At 48.9% G+C, this 15,579-nt stretch overlaps 1 protein-coding gene and 1 non-coding gene across 3 annotated transcripts in view; both read left to right on the forward strand.

The window, feature by feature from the left end:
* Nucleotides 1-15,579, forward strand: part of LRRC41 (leucine rich repeat containing 41) — an 81,298-nt gene that overhangs the window by 34,702 nt on the left and 31,017 nt on the right. The window lies entirely within an intron of this gene.
* LOC134959229 (5S ribosomal RNA) lies at nt 7,811-7,929 on the forward strand. The gene has a single exon (XR_010187302.1). It is a non-coding gene; the product is annotated as a 5S ribosomal RNA (ribosomal RNA).

The following is a 15,579-nucleotide window of genomic DNA, read 5'->3' on the forward strand; positions in this document are numbered from 1 at the left end:
GAAGGGGATTTTATGGTGTCGGTCGACATAAAGGATGCCTACTTACATGTCCCCATATATCCTCCACATCAGGCTTACCTGAGGTTTGCTGTTCAGGATTGTCATTACCAATTTCAGACGTTGCCGTTTGGTCTGTCCACGGCTCCGAGGATTTTCACCAAAGTAATGGCGGAAATGATGGTTCTCCTTCGCAAGCAAGGAATCACAATTATCCCGTACTTGGACGATCTCCTGATAAAAGCGAGGTCCAAGGAACAATTACTGCAGAGCATGACGCTCTCCCTGACAATTCTGGTTGGCTCCTGATAATGTCGATATTATCTTAAACCATAAAGCTATATCTTTAAACACACTTTTATAATGGAGCCGCTGCGGCCGCTTCACTTGATACCCATGCTACGTACTTTGTATGCTATTTGCGTACTGAGTCCCGTACCGCGTACGGACTTAGCGTACAAACGCCGCGCTGGGGGTACAAAGTACACACAGCGCGCGTACACACTTTTGATAAACTCTAAACCTTATTCGTAATGCAATGCAATGATATTATTACACTCTAAACCTTGTGCCGCAAAGCACTGCAATGATGTTACACCTTAAACCTTACGCAGCGCTGACGGTATAAAGTACCCGCAGTGCGTACACACCTTATCAATACACTTAAACCTTATACAGTTAGGTAATGTAATACGCTTTAAACCCTAGCAGGGAAAAGAGGACACAACACCGATTTGTAGTTAAACACTGGGCTCCGAAACCTCAGCGTATATGAAAGGGGATAACAATACAATTTATACACTACAAAATACAACAGAGTAAAATGGCTACAGTCAATTGTACTTACGTGAGAATATTCGCTTGCGCAACCTGGACCAGTCCTCCGCTCATAAGGTAGATAGCGTTCAGAGTCTTCTGACTGGCCAGGCAGCAACAGGCTTTTTATACACTACTTTCATAAACAATACAATGGTTACTCTAATCTCTTTGTCCATTGGACACAGAGATGCATCTTTACATTACAGGAGAGGTCATAGGTTGATTTGAAAAGGTGGGCGATGTCTTTCTCAACTGCTCTTGTGGGTGGTCTCCTCTGGATTCCCGCCGCATACATAATATACAGTAAATACAGTTTATATCTATTTTCTACTTCTGCACATAACTATACGCAGGAACATGCGATCTTCCTCTAACCAACACCGGAATGTTACCCTTAAAATACCCTACAGCTGGATACTAGACATCACCTTATAACCTTAGTCTGTCCCTTCCTATCATACAAAGGCGAATCCCTTAGTCCTGGAATCATTTAAACTGTTGATACTTGCTGATGTGGTGCAGGGGGCTATGTGTACAATGTGCACTATTTGTGTTAAATATGTAATGTTCTGATAACCCTCTATGCGCTCACAAACTCCGCCGTAAATACCCATACCACGAGCAGGACGGTGGGAGCGTTCATACGCAAATTGCTGATATGTGCACGCACGGCGGAACAAGTGCACGCGCAGCGGGCATGTATGTGTGTTAGTACGTGGTGTATGTACTGGAATATTTTTCGACTTTGACACTCCTAAACTTGCCAAAATCACAGTTGGTTCCGACGACAAGGCTGTCGTTCTTGGGTATGATTCTGGACACAGAATTACAGAGAGTTTTTCTTCCAGTGGAAAAGGCTCTGGAAATTCAGAACCTGGTCAAACAGATTCTGAAGCCAGCAAGAGTGTCGATTCATCAATGCACTCGGTTGCTAGGGAAGATAGTGGTGGCCTACGAGGCCATTCAGTTTGGCAGATTCCATGCCAGAGTGTTTCAGTGGTGGCTGCACAGCTCTCACCTCCTAGAGGGACGCAGATTCGGGATCCAGGACTGGATCCTGGTGACCACGGATGCGAGTCTCCGAGGCTGGGGTGCAGTCACACAGGGGGAAAATTTCCAGGGAAAATGGTCAAGCCAGGAAGCTTGTCTACACATAAACATTCTGGAATTAAGGGCCATTTACAACGGCCTTCTACAAGCTGAACATCTTCTTCGCGATCTGCCCGTCTTGATTCAGTCGGACAACATAACAGCAGTGGCGTACGTAAACTACCAGGGCGGAACGAAGAGCAGAGCGGCAATGGCAGAAGCCACAAAAGTTCTCCGCTGGGCGGAAAGGCATGTAAGCGCTCTGTCAGCGGTCTTCATTCCAGGTGTGGACAACTGGGAAGCAGACTTCCTCAGCAGACAAGATCTCCATCCAGGAGAGTGGGGTCTTCCTCAAGAGGTCTTTGCAGAAGTGACAAGTCGTTGGGGAATTCCTCAAATAGACATGATGGCGTCTCATCTCAACAAGAAACTTCCGAGATATTGTTCCAAGTCGAGGGACCCTCAAGCAATAGCGGTGGACGCCCTAGTGACACCGTGGGTGTTTCAGTCGGTCTATGTGTTCCCTCCGATTCCACTCATTCCAAAAGTGATAAAGATCGTAAGAAGAACAAGGGTTCATGCAGTCCTCATTGTGCCAGACTGCCCAAGAAGGGCCTGGTATCCAGATCTTCAGGAATTGCTCATAGGAGATCCCTGGCCTCTTCCTCTACAAGAGGATCTGTTACAGCAGGGGCCGTGCATGTACCAAGACTTACCGCAGCTGCGTTTGACGGCTTGGAGGTTGAACGCAGGATCCTAGCCTGAAAGGGTATTCCCGGTGAAGTAATTCCCACACTGCTTCAGGCTAGAAAAGAGGTAAGGGCGAAACATTATCACCGTATTTGGAGAAAATATGTGTCTTGGTGTGAATCCAAGGAGGCTCCTACGGAAGAATTTCAGCTGGGCAGTTTTTTCCATTTTCTGCAAGGAGGGGTGGATGCGGGCCTAAGATTAGGCTCAATTAAAGTACAAATTTCGGCCTTATCAATTTTTCTTTCAAAAAGAATTGGCTTCCCTTCCGGAAGTTCAGACTTTCGTGAAAGGCGTGCTGCACATCCAACCTCCCTTTGTGCCCCCGGTGGCACCATGGGATCTTAACGTGGTGTTGCAGTTCCTGCAATCTCATTGGTTTGAACCTTTACGTAAGGTAGAGTTGAAATTCGTCACTTGGAAAGTGATCATGCTGTTGGCCTTGGCCTCTGCAAGGCGGGTGTCTGAATTGGTGGCTTTGTCTCACAAGAGCCCCTATTTGATCTTCCATGAAGATAGAGCGGAGTTGAGAACTCGTCAGCAATTTCTGCCAAAAGTGGTGTCATCGTTTCACATGAACCAACCTATTGTGGTGCCAGTGGCTGCTGACGCCTTAGAGCAGTGTTTCCCAACCACGGTCCTCAAGGCACACTAACAGCCCTGGTTTTAGTGATATCCAGGCTTGAACACAGGTGACTTAATTAGTACCTCAGTTATTTTGATTTAACCATCTGTGCTGAAGCCTGGATATCACTAAAACCTGCACTGTTGGTGTGCCCTGAGGACCGCGGTTGGGAATGCCTGCCTTAGAGGAATCGAAGTCTCTAGATGTGGTCAGAGCTTTGAAAATTTATGTAGCCAGGACGGCTCAGATTAGGAAAACGGAGGCTCTGTTTGTCCTGTATGATCCCAACAAGATTGGGGCTCCTGCTTCCAAGCAGACTATTGCACGCTGGATCTGTGTTACGATTCGGCAGGCTCATTCTACAGCTGGATTGACGTTACCGGAATCGGTGAAGGCCCATTCTACCAGAAAGGTGGGCTCATCCTGGGCGGCTGCCCGGGGGGGTCTCGGCATTACAGCTTTGCCGAGCAGCTACTTGGTCGGGTTCAAACACTTTTGAACAAGTTTGATACCCTGGCTAAGCAAGACCTCTTGTTTGGTCAATCGGTGCTGCAGAGTCATCCGCACTCTCCCGCCTGTTCTTGAGCTTTGGTATAAACCCCATGGTTCTTGAAGTGTCCCCAGTATCCTCTAGGACGTAGGAGAAAATAGGATTTTAATACCTACCGGTAAATCCTTTTCTCTTAGTCCGTAGAGGATGCTGGGCGCCCGTCCCAGTGCGTACTGTATCTGCTGTTATTGGTTATGGTTACACACGTGTTGTGTTGCGTTATAGGCAGCCTGTTGCTGTCATTATTCATGCCGTTGCATGCGTTGGGTTGAATGCCATGTTGTACGGCATGCTTGAGGTGTGAGCTGGTATGTATCTCACCTTAGTTTAAATCAAAATAAATCCTTTTTCCTCGAAATGTCCGTCTCCCTGGACACACTTCCTATAACTGGAGTCTGGAGGAGGGGCATAGAGGGAGAAGCCAGTTCACACCCCTTTTAAAGTCTTAAAGTGCCCATGTCTCCTGCGGATCCCGTCTATACCCCATGGTTCTTGAAGTGTCCCCAGCATCCTCTACGGACTAAGAGAAAAGGATTTACCGGTAGGTATTAAAATCCTATTTTTACATGCCACCCCCTCAGAATCCCGACAGTCGGCATGCCAACTAAAAGGGACTATTCGACTATTCCCACTTGTGGGTAGCGTGGCGAGCGCAGTAAGCCAGCAAGGTGCTTGTTGTGCTCGCCTTCCCCGCTGGCCGTCTCGATGCCTGGATCCCAGCGTCGGTATGGGTGACCCCGCCGGTCACGCATACCCAACCCTAGTAGAGATGTAGTTATGTGCACGCCGGTCACAATACCTCCCACTACAACCGCCTCCTTAGAATCCCGACAGTCGGCATACCGACTAGAAGGGACTATTCCCACTCGTGTGTGTCCACGACTCCCATAGAGCGGGAATAGAACCTGTGTGGTGAGCACAGCGAGCCCACAAGGGGCTTTTTGCACTCGCCCTCCCTTCCGCTGGCCATCTCGATGCCGGGATCCCTGCGTCGGTATGGTGACCCGCATTTTCCTGACCGCCGGTCACGCATACCCAGCCCATCTAGTATATGCCTATTGTATCTGTATATATTCCTGTATTGACAGCTGTGAACATCTTACATAATTCTCGGGCGGTATGGACGGTGTAATGGTTAGCATTACTGCCTCACAGCACTGAGGTCATGGGTTCGATTCCCACCATGGCCCTAACTGTGTGGAGTTTGTATATTCTCCTCGTACTTACGTGGGTTTCCTCCGGGTGCTCCGGTTTCCTCCCACAATCCAAAAATATATTGGTAGGTTAATTGGATCCCAACAAAATGAACCCCAGGGAGAATGTGTCTGTGTGTGTACATGTGATAGGGAATATAGAGTATAAGCTCCACTGTGGCAGGAACTGGTGTGAATGGGCAAATATTTTCTGTAAAGCGCTGCAGAATATGTGTGCACTACATAAATAACTGGTAATAAATAAATAATTCATTATATGCTTATTGCATGTGTGTATTCCTATATAGCCACCAGTGATTACAAGTTACAGATGGGTGGAAAACGCTGAATTTGATTTAAGAGTTTAAAGCTAAATAAATAAAATAATTATAGGTGAACCTATAAATATGCAGCCGAGATGGTATATAGGGAAATTAGATTGTAGGATACATTAGAATACAGTGCAGGCACAGGATGGGGGGCTTCCTGGAGATGAACCTTCTTTTGCTACTGGCGCTGTCCCGGTTAGGGGGGAGAGTTGTATGCTGCAGCCTTAAATGACAATTTCAATTAATGCTTCATTTTTCTTTTCTCTTACGTCAGGCATGTCCAAACTGCGGCCCTCCAGCTGTTGAGAAACTACACATCCCAGCATGCCCTGACACAGCTTTAGCATTCACTGATAGCAAAACTGTGTTAGGGCATGCTGGGATATGTAGTTTCACAACAGCTGGAGGGCCGCAGTTTGGACATGCCTGTCTTACGTCCTAGAGGATGCTGGGGACTCCGTAAGGACAATGGGGGTATAGACGGGCTCCGCAGGAGACATGGGCACTACAAAGAACTTTAGAATGGGTGTGCACTGGCTCCTTCCTCTATGCCCCTCCTCCAGACCTCCGTTTGATACTGTACTCAGAGGAGACTGGGTGCATTACAGGGGAGCTCTCCTGAGTTTCTCTGAAAAAGAATTTTGTTAGGTTTCTCCTTCATCCACTAGGGGCCACTGGAGTGTAGTTACAATGGGGAGATAGTAGGTGGTATTGGTAGCTGGCACTTTAAAAATTCTCACACTGTGGCTAGCTCCTCCCCTACTATCTCCCCTCCAAGCCAGTCTTAGTTAAGTGCCCGAGGTAGCTGGTTCACTTGGGTTTAGCTGAAGAATTTTCTTCTTTTTTCTTTATTATTTTATTTTTCTTACACACACTCACAGACTGGCAGCTCTGCCACTGCCAGTCTGCACCGTGGGAGCTGCCGGCGGGGTCCCATCGCAGCTGCGTGCGGCTAGGGATGGGCCCCGGCTGAGGGAGACACTGAGCTCTCCTGAGTTGGCGGACACCGCTGCGTGCGGCGCGTGTCGCGGCCACTCCATCCAGCAGAAGATTCCGGCAGCATGGCAGCGGTGAGTATCAAAAAATGGTCGGACACCGCTGCGTGCGGCTTGTGTCGGGACCACCCCACCACAGAAGATTCCGGCTGGACGCCGCTGCGTGCGGCGTGTGTCGGGGCCGATCCACCAAGAACACAGTGGTGAGTGAAGTATACTTTATTTGTGGTGGCTATGTATGTTTTTAGAGCAGTGCACTGTTTATTGTTGTACAACCCACTCCAGAAGGGCTCTCTGGGGCTGTAATGTACTTTATTGTATCCTTACCTGTCCTCCTCATGGAGAAACAGACAGGATGATTGGGGGAGGCTGAGTATGTGTTTATACAACCCTGACTGAAAAACGGGTGTGTGTCATTCTGATAACCCTCTGCTCCCCCAGCTCCCCGCACCCCCCGCACAGATCCCCACTCAGCGCGACTCACAGAGCCGGCACAGGGATCCCGCTCGAGCGCAAAGCAATGTTTAAATTTGGCGCCTTGTACGGAGGGGGCGGAGCTAAGTCCCGCTCTGTAGAGCGAGCTCAGCGCTCCCTGCTCCCAGGCGGCGACTCGCGCTCTGTTCAGCGCAACACTCCCCGGCGGCGGCTAGCAGATACAGGGCTCTACTAGCGCTGTATAGCGGGCTCAGCGCTCAGCGCTCCCCGGCGGTGACTCGCAGGCCCAGCGGAGGGTACAGCTCGCTTCCCGCTTAGTTTTGCAATAAGGCGCCATAGCCGGGGGGCGGAGCTAACTCCCGCTCTGTACAGCGGGCTCAGCATTCTCCGCTCCCCGGCCACTGTTATAGTGTAATAGGCATTTATGTGAGTTTAATGCACATGGTGCTGAGGAGAAGGTGATATAGTCAGAGTGGCTCAGCACTAATCCAGTTATCCACTATATAGATTTTATCGCATAGCCCAGAGGAGTTTCACTCTGGCGGCCATTTCCTCCATGCACAGACCTGGCTTCATATTTGCAGTGTCTCCTATAGCCCAGTGGGCTAATCTTGCATAGGGGATAAATACTCAGAGACAAATACAAATAAAGTCCCAGGTATATTAACAGTTAACCTGCTTTACTCAGCGGGCTCCCAGGTCTCCCCGTCGCTAGGCAACAGCTCTGGGATTTGTAACTTTTCGATACTTCAGGCTGCTGAAATATAGATACATTCCTCCTGCAGTAGAGTCCTCTACCCAGCATTTTCCTACTTGCAAATCAGGGAACCTGCTCTATTACAGTAGCTGGGACTCAGCTCAATAATAATTAAAAGGATCTACTGTGCAGTATTTATTTACCTACGGTGTGTGTGTATATATACATATATAGTTATGTTTGTGCATGTATATATATAGATATATATATTTAAGTGCGTGTAGGTATGTATATAGATAAATCCATAAAATACCAGATATAGGGGATAAAAGCCTATGGCCACACCACCCTGAACACGCCCGATCTCGTCTGATCTCGGAAACTAAGCAGGGTCAGGCCCGGTTAGTACTTGGATGGGAGACCGCCTGGGAATACCAGGTGCTGTAGGCTACTTCCGCAATGTTTTCTAATAACAACATCTTGCACATAACATTTTCCCCCATCTTTCTCACAGGCTGGTCACCATTTTGAAAAGCCAGCGGAACCTCAGAGAAACATCTGGTGCACCTTAATTAGCGGTACACTAAATACAGGGCGGGGTGTTGCCTTCCCTTTATTATTCCTTGTTGTCACTAGTTACTAATGCTATTTGTAATTGTGGAATGCGTGTAAGGCATAAGACAAATAGCGCTGCGGCTCAGTACGCTAGTAGCGGGTATCTGAACAGGGGTTTGAATCCAAACAAAACTTTAAGGAGAACTCCTATAGCCTAGGGCTAAGACTCCTGTCCCACAGCGCAGCGTTGCTGGTTCAGGTCTCCGCTGCTCCAGAAAGTTTATTTTAATCGTATCGGTCACTACACATTATAGTGCACACCTTACGTAGGGCTCTGTTTATTTAACCCACCTTTTCTCCTTTCGTTTGTCTCTCCTGGGATAGTCGAAGAATTCCCTCTTAGGTGTGAAGTATGCGGCGGAGCCATCTGCTTCGCCCTCCACGCACCTGCACACCCCTGTTTGATCAATGATGCAGGTAATGTCACTATTAACCAGACAATAACTCATCAGGTAAGCCCTTGGACTTTGGTTTCCAAGGTCACAGGATCAAATCACAGCGGGACCAAACACACCTTTCCAAAAAGAAACTTTGCTAACATTCCATGCATTACTGATGTCTGTTTTCTGTGGATCTGAACCAGTGTCTCAGAATATACAGGTACATAATACAGCAGTTCATCTGATACTGCAGGTAAAGGAGGAGGACACGTCAAGTCCATCAGGGTTCCACGCCATTGACGAAAATGACAGCGACTGGTTCAGTTTCGGATGAGCTGGGCAGGCTCCGGTAGGCGGCCGACAGACACCCGAATACACAATATCAGGTATCAAACAAGGTTTGTTTTCCTATCTTTTCCCCGCAGATGGCAGGAGATGGTATCAGAACCTCTCTAGGGTATACACCTCGGTGTATCGCCGGTCCATCAAGCCGCCGTTTTCCTGAGGCAACCTTGCTCAGGGATCCATCGACATATGCGGCAGCATGGTTCTACCGTATCCGGAGCAGGTAGGTTGGGGAACAATTGTCCTCTAGGTTACAGGATGCTTCGCATCAGGATCAATTGATACTTTGATACAGGTCAGAATCACGATTCTGCTTTATGTTCCTTGGAGGTCTCCATGTCTACAGACTCGGACCCTGCATCTTCGCTTGGGCTGTCTTAACCCGACGACCTCTGGGGCTGCGACAGTGACAAGTAAACATGAAATCCTACGGGGCAGATGGTTCTGGGGAAGGAACTTTCTGCAGGATTTCTTGAACCAATGGAGGTAGGTCCACTTTGATTTCTCCTACTACTGCCCCAGCTCCAAGACAGACCTTTACTGGTCTTCCCTTTAGATTTTTTCGTGCCCTTTCAGGTTTTTGACTCCACACGGGTGATATCTTCGTCGCCAGGGGTTCTCAGGGTAAAAAGGCTGAAGCAGAGGTTCAACATCCTCAGTCCAGTCTGATTTTATGTCATCCTATACACCCATTACACCTGCAGGGTCCCAGGGTAGGCGCAGGTCGATGGGAGAAGGCTTGGGCGGTTACAACCGTCTCAGGAGTCCCTCGGCATAGGTCGGCTGATTTACGATGACAAGAGAGTCATACTGCAGGCTGCGCTCCATAGGTTTCTAACCGCAAAGGGTGTTGATCCCTGTTTTTCACATATCATTTGAATTAGGACAGTTCTCAGGCCTTTGTTTTCTTTTCACGTTCCGAAGCCAAGTGGCTCGGACAGGCCTATTCTGGCCTTACAATCCTTTTAGTCTGTGATTGCTAGTTTAAACAAGAAAGGGAGTTTTACGTGTCCCTTGTCTTCAGAGATGCCTGTTTACTGATTTCCGTTGGACAGGCTTTTCTCAGATTCCCCCTTAACAGGATTCTCATTTTCACTGTAAGTCCTTTACTCTTCTCTCTTCCGCTCCCACAGAGTTTAGAAAGATAACAGAATAACTCTTTTTCAGGGGCAGTGGGTGACGTTGGTTCCCTAATGGGACAATTTACTGCTACTATCCCACTCTGTACATTAGGTGGCTTCTGAATATCCGGAGGATCCACGAGCTTCTGATTCGACACAGATCCAATTTATGCTCCGCATAGACGTTTCTCAACACGGTCCGTCAGAGGTTTTTTCATTCCTCGGCACCAGAGACTCTATTTCTTCAGTCAAGTTGCGACGTAATGAGTGGTCGCCTCCATTCCTCTCGGAACGGGGGACAACAATCTTGTTTCCAGATCAAGCCACCAGGTCAGACTCCTGGGTGAGGGAACATGCCCCGGAGTTTTGTCAGCTGGTCCGCTGTGGGCGGAGATTTCGGATCGACCTCAGGGCGTTCTGACTGACTCGTTAACCCTTTATTACTCTCGGACGGCAGTAGCCGTGGAGGCCCTCAGGGCTCCGGGGAGTTTTCTGGTTATTCTATCCTGCCTCCTTTTTCTATTTCTACTTCATGTTCAGTAACACAGGAGGGGATTATGCGTGCTAGTCCTCTCGGTGGCGCTGGTTGGGCCACGCATGACTTGAAGATACAGATACGCCTGTTGTCAGTAGAGGAGCCTTGGCTCCTACCTCGACTGGACTGTCTACTTCAACAGGCTCCTTTTTTCTCCTTGTTCAATTTTACACTGGTTTCGGTTACCCGTGTGACTGTTCACGAGACCTCAGAAGGGAGGAGTTCCCTAGTTCGGTTAGGCCTACTGGGCTCCGATTTCAGAAGTCTATTACCTCTTCTCGCTTTTGCCACTTTGGGAAAACTTTATGGAACATAATGAAGATAAAAGGGGTTTTTTCCCCCTTCTTCCAGTTACCATTCATCTTTGGTTTCTCTGGGAGGTTTTTTGCTCCGCTGCGCTTCAAACCACACTGACCGGAATTTTAGGTCTCTGCCTTTTCCGCTTTTCTTCCAAATGAGATTAGCCTAGCGGCCGTAAGTTCGGCCTCTTGTTCAGGGAGTACTCTATTGGCAACTCCCCGGGCTCGGCTTCGGCCTCAGCGGTCGTTTCTTCCAGAGGGGAGGTCCATTTTTCATATAAATCTGACACTAGTGGTTTTCAATCCTCTCTGAATGTTGTCAGGGCTCGTCAACTCTCTCTACAGAGGTCTCAGGCTATTCGATGAAGTGTTTTTTCTTCTTTGCTCTGGATGATGCTCCCGTACTAAATAGCCGGGGCCCCAGCATATGCTGGACAGTTGGATACATCTGATCATCAGACAGTCTTCTTGGCGGTTACTAGGGAACCTCCGTTTTCCATTTCAGCGCGCTTTACGCGCATTGTAAGACTTTCGTGGGCAGCCGCCCGCGGGGTCTCCATGAATATTTTGTCGGGCGGCTACTTGGTCAAACCGACATTCGTTTTGTCAAATTCTACAAGTTTGACACTTTTACGGCCTCTGCATCACTGTTTGGCCGAGCAGTTTTTACAGGACTCTCAGCGCTTTCCCACCCGTTTTTTGGGAGCTCTGGGACGTCCCCATTGTAACTACACTCCAGTGGCCCCTAGTGGATGAAGGAGAAATCAGGATTTTGGTACTTACCGATAAATCCCTTTCTCCGATTCCACAGGGGCCACTGGACGCCCGCCCAGCGCTGTTTCTCCTGATTTTTGTTTGATTAACGATTGCAGATCACCATATGACTGCTTGTTGGGTTCAGGCTAGCCTGGTTTTTTGTCAGGTTCTGTTCCAGGTTTAGTTTGTGTTCGCCTGGTTTACAGGGCGTCGTTAACCTCCTCTACCTTACGGTTTGTTTATTACAGCTCTCCTCGGGCACAGTTTAACGTAGACTGGCTTGGAGGGGAGATAGTAGGGGAGGAGCTAGCCACAGTGTGAGAATTTTTAAAGTGCCAGCTACCAATACCACCTACTATCTCCCCATTGTAACTACACTCCAGTGGCCCCTGTGGAATCGGAGAAAGGGATTTATCGGTAAGTACCAAAATCCTGATTTTTTATTTTCAGGGAGCACTGCTGGCAACAGGCTCCCTGCATCGTGGGACTGAGGAGAGAGAAGCAGACCTACTTAAATGACAGGCTCTGCTTCTTAGGCTACTGGACACCATTAGCTCCAGAGGGAGTCGGAACGCAGGTCTCACCTCGCCGTTCGTCCCGGAGCCGCGCCGACGTCCTCCTCGCAGAGCCGGAAGATAGAAGCCGGCTGAAGACTTCACATCTTCTATGAGGTAACGCGCAGCGTTACCGCTGCGCGCCATTGCTCCCACACACTACACACACTGCAGGCACGGATGGGTGCAGGGCGCAGGGGGGGCGCCCTGGGCAGCAATAAACCTCTAGGACTGGCTCATATGAATATATAGGCTGTGGTGGCAATATATTTTATAATCCCCCGCCAGTATAAATAAATTTGAGCGGGACCGAAGCCCGCCGCTGAGGGGGCGGAGCTTGATCTCACAGCACTAACCAGCGCCATTTTCTCCACAGAACACTGCAGAAGCTGGCTCCCCGGACTCTCCCCTGCTGAACACGGTGACAGAGGGCTCAAAAAGAGGGGGGCACTTGTAAGGCGCAGTGAGTGTATAGATTTATTTATATGATTATATAAAAGCGCTGTTTATCTGGGAATTTTGTTTCCAGGGTTATTGGCGCTGGGTGTGTGCTGGCATACTCTCTCTCTGTCTCTCCAAAGGGCCTTATCGGGGGAACTGTCTCCATACATACATACATACATACACACATATATATATATATATACACATATACAATCCCTGTGTGTGTGTGTGGGGGGTGTCGATACGCCTGTGTCGGCATGTATGAGGCGGAAGGCTCTTCTAGAGAGGAGGTGGAGCAGATGATTGGTTGGACATGTGGAATGTTTTAAATGCAAATGTGACCTTGTTACATAAGAGATTGGACAAAGTAGAGTCCAGGGATATTACGGGGAGTCAATCAATGGCTTTGACGGTGTCACAGGGCCCTTCAGGGTCTCAAAAACGTCCCCTATCCCAAATAGCAGACACTGATACCGACACGGATTCTGACGCCAGTGTCGACTACGATGATGCAAGGCTACACCCAAGGGTGGCCAAAAGTATTCATTATATGATTATTGCAATAAAAGATGTTTTGCATATCACAGATGACCCCTCTATCCCTGACACGAGGGTACACATGTTTAAGGAAAAGAAACCTGAGGTAACATTTCCCCCATCGCATGAGCTGAATGCGTTATTTGAAAAAGCTTGGGAAACTCCAGATAAAAAACTGCAGATTCCCAAAAGAGTTCTTATGGCGTACCCTTTCCCGATACAAGACAGGGTACAGTGGGAATCCTCGCCCAGGGTGGACAAAGCTTTGATGCGCTTATCCAAAAAGGTGGCGCTACCGTCCCCAGACACGGCAGCTCTCAAAGATCCTGCTGATCGCAGACAGGAAACGACTTTAAAATCAATTTATACACATACTGGTGCTTTACTCAGACCAGCAATAGCATTGGCTTGGGTCTGTAGCGCGGTAGCAGCTTGGACAGTTACCTTGTCAGCTGATCTTGATACCCTAGATAGGGATACCATTTTGTTGACCTTAGGTCACATCAAAGACGCAGTCTTATATATGAGAGACGCTCAGAGAGATGTCGGACTACTAGGTTCAAGGGCCAACGCGATGGCGGTCTCGGCAAGGCGAGCACTGTGGACCCGCCAATGGACGGGTGATGCCGACTCAAAGAGGCATATGGAAGTTTTACCCTACAAGGGTGAGGTTTTATTTGGGGAAGGTCTCGTGGACCTGGTTTCCACAGCTACCACGGGTAAATCTACCTTTTTGCCTTATGTTCCCCAACAGCAAAAGAAAACTCCTCAATATCGGATGCAGTCCTTTCGGTCGCATAAGTCCAGAAGAGGTCGGGGCTCTTCCTTCGTCGCCTGAGGTAAGGGTAGAGGGAAGAGAATGCCTGCAACGGCCAGTTCCCAGGAGCAGAAGTCCTCCCCGGCTTCTACTAAATCCACCGCATGACGCTGGGGCTCTCCTGAGGGAGGCCGCATCGGTGGGGGCACGTCTTCGACTCTTCAGCCACGTCTGTGTTCAGTCCTTGGGAGATGGAAATTGTATCCCAGGGCTACAAGCTGGAATTCGAAGACGTGCCTCCTCGTCGATTCTTCAAATCTGCTTTACCAGCTTCTCCCCCAGAGAGGGAGATTTTTTTAGCTGCAATTCAAAAGCTGTGTCAACAGCAAGTGATTATCAAGGTTCCCCTAACGCAACAGGGGAAGGGGTACTATTCAACCCTATTTGTGGTCCCGAAACCGGATGGCTCGGTCAGACCCATTCTAAATCTAAAATCCCTGAACCTGTTTTTAAAAAGGTTCAAGTTCAAGATGGAATCGCTCAGGGCAGTCATCTCCAGCCTGGAAGGGGGGGATTTTATGGTGTCATTGGACATAAAGGATGCATACCTTCACGTCCCCATATATCCTCCTCATCAGGCATACCTGAGATTCGCTGTACAGGATTGTCATTACCAGTTTCAGACGTTGCCGTTTGGGCTTTCCACGGCCAAGAGGGTGTTCACCAAGGTAATTGCGGAAATGATGGTGCTCCTACGCAGGCAAGAAGTCACAATTATCCCGTACTTGGACGATCTTCCGATAAAAGCGAGATCAAAGGAACAGTTGCAGAAAAGCGTGTCGCTCTCCCTGGGAGTGCTACAGCAACATGGATGGTTCTAAATCTACCGAAGTCGCAGTTGGTTCCAACGACTCGGCTGTTTTTCTTGGGCATGATTCTGGACACAGAACAAAAGAGGGTTTTTCTCCCGAGGGGAAAAAGCCCAAGAACTCCAAAACATGGTAAGAGACCTGTTAAAACCGAAAAGAGTGTCGGTCCATCAGTGCACTCGAGTACTGGGAAAAATGGTGGCGACCTATGAGGCCATCCCCTTCGGCAGGTTTCATGCGAGGACTTTTCAGTGGGATCTTCTGGACAAGTGGTGCGGGTCCCACCTTCAAATACATCAGAAAATAACTCTGTCCCCCAGGGCCAGGGTGTCTCTCCTGTGGTGGCTCCAGAGTGCTCACCTTCTAGAGGGTCGCAGGTTCGGCATCCAGGACTGGGTTCTGATGACCACGGACGCGAGCCTCCGAGGATGGGGAGCAGTCACACGAGGAAGCAATTTTCAGGGACTGTGGTCAAGCCAGGAGGCTTGTCTACACATCAACATACTAGAATTGAGGGCCATATACAACAGCCTACCACAAGCGGAGAATATTCTTCGCGACCTACCGGTTCTGATTCAATCAGACAACGTCACAGCCGTGGCTCATTTAAACCGCCAAGGCGGGACAAGGAGCAGAGTGGCAATGGCGGAAGCCACCAGGATTCTACACTGGGCAGAAAATCACGTAAGCACTCTGTCAGCGGTATTCATTCCGGGAGTGGACAACTGGGAAGCAGACTTCCTCAGCAGACACGATCTCCATCCAGGACAGTGGGGACTTCATCAAGAAGTTTTTGCAGAGATAACAAGTCTTTGGGGACTTCCTCAAATAGACATGATGGCGTCACGCCTCAACAAGAAGCTTCGGAGGTATGTGCCAGGTCAAGGG

Source organism: Pseudophryne corroboree, chromosome 9 (assembly GCF_028390025.1).
Source record: "Pseudophryne corroboree isolate aPseCor3 chromosome 9, aPseCor3.hap2, whole genome shotgun sequence".
In the NCBI taxonomy this organism is placed as follows: Eukaryota; Metazoa; Chordata; class Amphibia; order Anura; family Myobatrachidae; genus Pseudophryne; species Pseudophryne corroboree.